We start from the raw sequence: 7,826 nt of genomic DNA, 5'->3' as shown, positions 1-7,826 counted from the left end.
AGGGAATGGCCATCAGGGAAAGGGGGACAGGAGCATTCCAAATAGTGAGAAGGGGTGCCTTAGCCAGTGTGGGCAAAGGGAGAGATCGAGGGTGGTGGGATGTCATCAGGCCAGCTCACAGCCAGTTTAGTAAGCCTTTAAAAGGTTTTTGGGTTTTGTTCTGAGACATATTGATGAACATTATGTTATTCTTTCCTATTGTGACATGTACTCTCTATTGTCACAGAATTACTCTGGCTGCTGTGCTGGTTTTAGAGTGTAGGTTGCAAAGATGTATGCAAGGGACTCATTTAAGAGGCAGTTGGAATAATGCACATGAGAGATGATGGGCTTCAGCAGGACAGCAAGACTGGTGATGAGACAATTGTTACGACGCTGGATTATTTTTAAATGCAGGTGTCGGGTTTTCCTAGTGGGTTAGATGTGGAGTGTCGGTGAACAAGAGGAATCAGGGTGGCTCCGGGGTTTGTCCCAAGTGAGTTCAAGGAAGGAATGAATTGCTGGTGTCTTGTATAGGACAGTGAGAGGAGCAGGTTCCGGGGTAGACCAGGAGAGCAGTGCGCACGTGTTCGGTGAAGTTTCTACTACAGATCTAAGTGGGAGGTCAAGCGGGCGGCTGACATACGATGCTGGAGTTGGAGGAAGTGTTTGCACATAGTTCGCACTTGCTGCTGAAAACCAAGTTGCTGCAGTAAAGCACCAAGGAGTGACTTGGTGTAGAGCAGACAAGGCAAGCAGGGTGCAGAGGGCACCAGCAGGGCAGGACCCAGCGTGGGGGCCTGAGAAGGAGTGGCCAGGAAGTGGGAGGGAAATGAAGAGACACTTCAATCCTGGTGAGCAAGTGAGCAATGTTTTTCCAAAGGAGGAAATGAGAAACAGTAAATGATATAAATGTACGAAAAAATATGAGATGGTAGTAACATGGGGTTTAGCAAAAAGGAGGTAGAGAGGTCACCGCAGGGGATTTTGTGATGCTGCTGGAATCTTGCTGTGATGGGTTGTTAGCAGGGAACGGTGAGGAGTAAAGGTCACCTGTCAAAGGGGCTTTTCTGTGTCTGTAAAGGGAAGAAGAATGTGGGGTTGCATCTGGAGATGATGGGAATCAAAGAAGTACTTGTATAAAAAAATGAAATAAAGAATATCATCTTTGTAAATACATGCAAAAAAGGCAGTACAGAGAGAAACGGTGATGAGGGGAAAGAGGACAGAAGTGCTGTAACGATGACCTGAGCAGAATAATGTGGTTTAGAACAAGTTTTGGCTGAAGTTTTGGGCCTCATTATGTGTGATTATCATCGTCCATCAACATCCCTAAGTGCTATGTTTTAAGTAGGCTTCCTGTGTGCCCCTGGACTTGGACCTGTGTCCACATGGTGAATCTCCTCGAGGGACATCGTGAGTCAGTCTGGCTTGTCCACAGGTCCAGCCTGTGTCCACAACCTCCCCTGAAACCACGGTCATCTGTGTGACGCTTGCAGTGGTGACCTGTCTTGTTTTCTTTGGAAAGACTGAATGTGCATTTCCATGTGTTTAGCTCATGTATGTTTGAGGATCCCAAGGATGCAGAAGACCCTTGGTGTTCTTTCATTTTGTTATCCAATCATTTTGGCCTTCATTGGCCTCAGGCTTCATAACATGTTGTTTTTTCTGGGAAACTTAGTTTGGTCCTTGAGCTGAATGACAACTGGAGTGGCATATTTAGCCCTTCCTGGGTTTCCCTTACCCTAAATGTCAGGATCAGTAGACTGTACCATTCTTGAAAAGCTTAGAAGGTGGTCTTGGGAATGACCAGAATTTGGAGAGGCATCTTACAGGCTGGTGGAAGCTGAAAATTATCCCGGTATGTAGTTTTCTAGTGTGTATCATCCCAGAAAGGAAATGGGGCATTGCTTTATGACTAGAAATGTATGTGAGAAAGATTGACTATGGAGGAGGCATCCTAAGGGTGGAATGAATGTCTGAGTAGTAGGTTCCCTGTCATTCCAAGTATGGTACACAGTCTGGAGGGTAGGGGTCCAGAATAGGAGCTGAGGACACTGTAGGAGGCTCTGGTGTCAATTATAAAGAAAGTTGTCCTAACCGCCACATCCAAGGTTATCCTTGGCCCTGGCTAGTGATGTTGATAACCATGGTTGGGGCTGGCCCACTAGGGCCTCTTCATTCTTGTGAAAGGAGCCCAAGGACCACAGGCAGCTCTGATGGCTCAGGGGCCCTACGGCCAATGGGTCCAAGGGAGGCCCAATGACACATTTCCTGGCACTTGTGGTTGGGTGCTTGGGGAGGCCTGTCCATAGTAGGACAGCGCTTTGCCCAATGCCCAGGCCTTCAGCAAATGTTGCATTTATTATTCTTTTTAGGATGTTTTGTCAGGACCGTGTGAACCAGGAGACATGGGTCTGGCCACAGTAACACCTCACAGCAGATTATGTTGGTCTCCTTCCTCTTCTCCTATTCCCGAGTCTTACCCTCCTTCCTCTTCCTGGTCGTGGTCACACGACACTGTATCGGCTGCAGTCAGGAGTCCATCTACACTGCTATTAGGGTTTATCTAAATTTGTTTCTGTAATTTCTTTCTAATGTCAGATGCTGACTGCGAGAGAAATTTGTTCATCAGTATTACCCCTTGCATGACTTTAGATCTAGATTAGTACAGTTAATGTGTCTTACAGTCTTTCTAAGAATGGAACAGGATTTTCCTCTGGGTCCTGGCTAACGGCTGGAAGCTTTGAATAGTTAAAAACCTTTGGTGTGGCATTCTTTAGCCCAGTTTTTATGCAAAGGAGGAAATGGTTCCTGTTGCACATGGCCTCTTTGTCATTATAATCCCAGTTAGAATCCATAGAGGGGCCAGCTGTCTCTCTAATTGAAAATTGGGTATAGGACAAATGAAGACTGCTGGCAAACCTGTAGGTTTATTTAATAAGTTTCTTGTTTAATATTGGGAAGAATTTGTCCCAAGATTTTCACGTTCTTTTCAGGTGAGGTTGTAGGCCAGGCTGACATGCTGGCATTGATCAATATAGTTATCTGAATTGGTGGTACAGCTGCCAACGTACTTTAAGCTGTTTCTATTCAGTCAGGGAGAAAGGTTAGTAGACTTGGCATGGTGCTAAATTCTCCTCCTGCTGTTCCTACTAACAGGAAAACTTTAGTAGGTGCCTTTGGGAGCAGATTTGAGCGCTCAGAATCCAGTTTCTGAGGACCCAGTGGGGTTATTGAAGAGGATTTGCCCTTGGGTTGTCCCAGGTACTAGGGTGGTGGTAATGCAGGGAGAGGAGCAGAGGGAGGGCCAGGCAGACTATGTAATTTACAAGTCCAACAGAGATCCCCTCAGCTTCTAAGATAGAAGAAAGACTGAACATATGGGATCTCTGCCCATTTACACAGCAGTTTGCAGAAGAAATCAAGTTGATGAGAATGTTACGGTTAAAAGTTTCATTAAACAGTGATTACTCTTGGTCCCTTACTTGGTATTGGGTCCATGTGGTTTTTAAAAATATTAATCTTTTCTTTTTGAGTACTCTGGGTCTATCTGGGGTGAATAAGAAAGGATACTATCCTCTGGCATGTTGGCTGGAATGGACTCCTGGGTCTCATCTAGGAAGAAAGGAATGGTTAGAGAACCTAGCATCCCAGGGTCTATCCCAGAGGTCTTGGTGTCTTAAGACTTGGAAATCTATTCTTGTTTCTGGACATCTCTGAGAATAGGATGGAGGACTAGAATCCTGTGGCTTCCTAGTTAGGCTTCAGGGGTCTTACCTTGATATGAGGTCTCAAGAGACAGAGACAATGGAACTCAGGCAAGCAGAAGATCATTATGTGTCTTGGCGTTGTATTCCTAGCATCCCATCCCTGTGTTGGGAGATCTGTGCATTTCCATGACCTGTGAGACTATTTCCTTCCCCAGACTGGGGGAAGTTTTCAGCAACTATTTCCTCGAAAAGACTTTCTATCCCATTTTCTCTCTCTTCTTCTCGTACCCCTATAATGCAAACATTATTCGGTTTGGATGGGTTGCACAATTCTCTTATTATTATTTCATTCCTAGAGTTCCTTTTTCCTCTGGGTGCTTCAGCTTCTTTTTTTTCCTTTTCTCTAGTTTCTACTTCATTTACTGTTTCCTCTACCTCATCTAATCTGCTTTTAAATTGTTCCATTGTATGTTTCATTTCAGATACTGTATTTTTCAAAGTTTCTATTTCTTTCCTGAGATTGTGAATATTTTTCTGTTGCTCTGTGAGTAGGTTTATGATTTTTATCTTGAAATCTTTATGGAGAATATTGGTGATTTCAGTTTCTCTTAGCTCTCTTTCTGGTGTTTAAGGGATTGTTTTGTACAAAATTCTTTTACTGTTTCATATTTCTAATGGTTACTATGGAGTAATAACTTTGTGTAAGCAGTGCCCTCTAGTGCCCCGGAGCTCTACTCCTAGAGTGTTAGCAGTGGGGGATGGGTGGTCTCAGGTGCACAGTGCCTGGCACTTGCTGGAGGAAAGAGCTCTTTCCTGCTTCCCGGCTGTAGTGCCTGCCTACCCTACCAGGGCCCATTGGCCGAGTGCACACACAGAAGCCTCTGTGTCACACCTCTGTAGTTGCCATAGGTGGGGCTGACCTCCGGCTGGCCTGGTGGAATGGTGGGGGCAGCAGATGTATGGACTGATGCCTGCCAGGAGGAAGGTGTGGCAGGCTGCATATTGCAGTGGGGGACCCTGGTACTGTTTTGCCAGCCAGGAGGATGGAGCATGAGAAGCTCCCAGAAGTACCCAACCTGTTGGGCTGAGTGTTCCTGGATTACTTCGTCCATCTGTCCTTTCTCCTGAGCAGTGAGCTCTGTGTAATCCTTGCTGCTTTAGCATCCTTCTCGCTGTTGGAAAGTCTTTCAAAGTGCACCCCTTTCTTTTGTCCGAGAGCGGCCTGTTTTGGGTACCTGATCTCTACAAGTGGCTAAAATCTCAGTCTCTGAGTATTCTTCATGTCTTTGCTTTCCAACCTCACCAACCTCCAGAGTATCATGTAGTGTGAGTTTGTGCTCCCAGAGCAGATCGCTAGTGGGTGGGTGTTCAGCAGTCCTGGGCTCCTACTCCCTTTCCACTCCATTTCTCTTCTCCTGCCAGTGAGCTGGGATGGTGAGAGGGCTTGGGTCTCGAATGATTGTGGATTTGCTACTTTACCAGTTAATGTGAGGTCTTCTCTTTTCCCCAGATGTAGGCATTCGTCACAGTCTTCTTCCTGGTTGCTCTTTCAGGATTAGTTGTATTTGCTCTATTTTTGTATTATATGTGGTTTTGGGAGCAGGTTTCTGTCTCACTTCTCACACTGCCATTTTTAAGCCTTCTCCTGTTTTCAACTTTGACACTTTAAATATGTCATCTCAGAGCCTTCTGTCTACCATGATTTCTGGTGAGAAACAAGCTGGTAATCTTTTATGATGAGCTTTTTATCATCATACCTGACAGTTTGCTTTTCTCTTGCTCCTTCAAGATTCCATCTTTGTCTTTTGCTATTTTGACTATATTGTTTCAGACATGGATCTCTGAGTTAATTCTGCTTAGACACCATTGGCCTCTTGGATGTGAATTCATATCTTTTATCTAATTAGGAAGTTTTCATGTATTATTTCTTCCTGTATTTTTTGTCCCCTTTTTATTTACTCTGTTCATCTGGGACTTTGATGAAGTCTACATTTGTATGCTTAGTGGTGTCCATAGGTGTCTCAGGCTTTGTTCATTTATATTCATTCCCTTTTCTCACTGAAATTGACATTTAAATTTCGATAGACTTATTTTCAGGTTAGTTGATCATTTATTCTTTCTGATCAAAACTGATGGTGAGGTTCTCTAGAAAGTTTTTCATTTCAGCTGTTGTAATTTTCAACTCCAGAATTTTTTGTTTATTTTTAAAATATTTTCTTTTTATTCATATTTTGTATTTGTCAAGGCATTGTTCTCCTGGTTCTCAAGTCCTTGTCTGATTTATTTTAGCTCTTCATTTTATTGTGATGGTTTAAGTTTGTGTTAGTAAGTCCAATATCTGTGTTTGTTTAGAGATAATTTATGTTTAGTTTGTTTTTTTCCATTTTGCAATATACTTCCTTGTTTAATCTCATGTCTCATAACTTTTTTTTTTCATCAAAACTTGACCTTTTCATGTATTATGTGGCAACTCTGGAAATCAGATGCTTTCACAATACACCAGTGTCTTTAGTTATTGTTTGTGATTGCTGTTGTTTGCTTGTTTAGTGACTTCTGTAAACTATTTATATAGAGTCCTATTGTTTGTCATGCATAATCCCATAAATTGTAATATTATCTTAGTCCACTTGTGATTTGACTGGTGTATTTATTTATTATTTTTATTGAAGTGTAACTGTGGAATACTGTCTAACTCCCTATACAAAAACACATGGACTGAAGAACTAAATATAAGAATTGAAACCATAAAACTCTTAGAAAAACTAGGCAATAATCTCTTGAACATAAGCATGAGCAATTTTTTTTCTGACTGTGATTTCTTTAAATCCTTAAAATAAACAAGTAAATCTCTCTCCCGGTCTGCAGACCGACTGTTTTCATTGCACTCTTTCAGTGTTTTCTTAGGCCGTCTGTAACTTTACATTAATTTTTATTTCCTGCTTGTGCTGAGACTGAAAATCAGCCAGAGGTGATGATGTAGGATTTCCCATGGATATTTTAAATTATTTACTTGTTTTTTGTTATCTACAATATTAAGTGCTCATCCCAACTAGTCAGTTACTATATGTCATCTCACAGGTCTTGTCAGCATGCATCCTGCCCTGGTCATGTGCATGGCCTTCTAGTTTTCTCTTCATACTGGGAGTTTTTTACAGCCCTCTTTCCCAAGGTATCTCATCTCCAGCTTTTCCTACTGGGATTTCCTTGTCTGTTATTTGCTGATTTGCTGTCGTTTTCCCCATTTAGCAGCATCTTGTTAACTTGTCCTTTAAGGTTTCTGAGAAGGACTCTCAAAGAAGTTTCTTCTCTAATCTGGAAGAATTACAATTTATACAAAGAAAGGCAAGCCCTTATTTCATTTCAGTAGCTTAAGGAGTCCCCAGATTAACCATAATAGATAAAGACATTTCCTTGAGGACAGTCTCCACTGGTCATATCAGAGCCAGGAACACACAGTGGCAGTGCAGCCTGCCATACTGTAGACCACCAGTGATCTGGGGAGATGGTGGGACCAGGATACATTAAAATGCTTTAATCCTCACTGACCATGTTTCACATGCCTTTTTCTGGTTGATAATTTGCTTGTAAATATTAGATTATCTTTCAGAGATCAAATAAAGTAAATTCTCACAGTGTTTGACAGATTTTTCATTTTTTCTGGGGACAGTAATAGCTCCCAGGATTCCTATTCTACCTTTTCCCACCAATTGACTTGTTTTATATCCAAGTCTGTTCACAGCAGCATTTTTGTTGTAGTATCAAATAAATGAAAAAAACCCAAAGATACAAATCATAATACCCTAAATATACATCAACACTCTTGTGTTTAATAAAGTATAATTTTTCATAATTTGAGTCATTATACAACCACTAGAATATAATTCATACACACCTTATTCCATTTAGTTTACCTATATGTGTCTTTTTATTTAATGTGGTGTTCTTGTGCACAACACATAGCTGTTTGTTGTTTTTATTCACTTGGACAATATCCGTTTTAACTGGCATAGTTACACCTTTGAAGGTAAAAATGATTCCTTATATAGTTGGATTATAACTCATATTTATTCCTGTTTTCTATTTGCCATTTTTATTGTTCTTTTTATTCCTTTTATCATCTTCCACTTTTTCTCT

The sequence above is a fragment of the Manis javanica genome, chromosome 14 (genome assembly GCF_040802235.1).
Source record: "Manis javanica isolate MJ-LG chromosome 14, MJ_LKY, whole genome shotgun sequence".
In the NCBI taxonomy this organism is placed as follows: Eukaryota; Metazoa; Chordata; class Mammalia; order Pholidota; family Manidae; genus Manis; species Manis javanica.
This window is presented reverse-complemented; position numbering follows the sequence as displayed.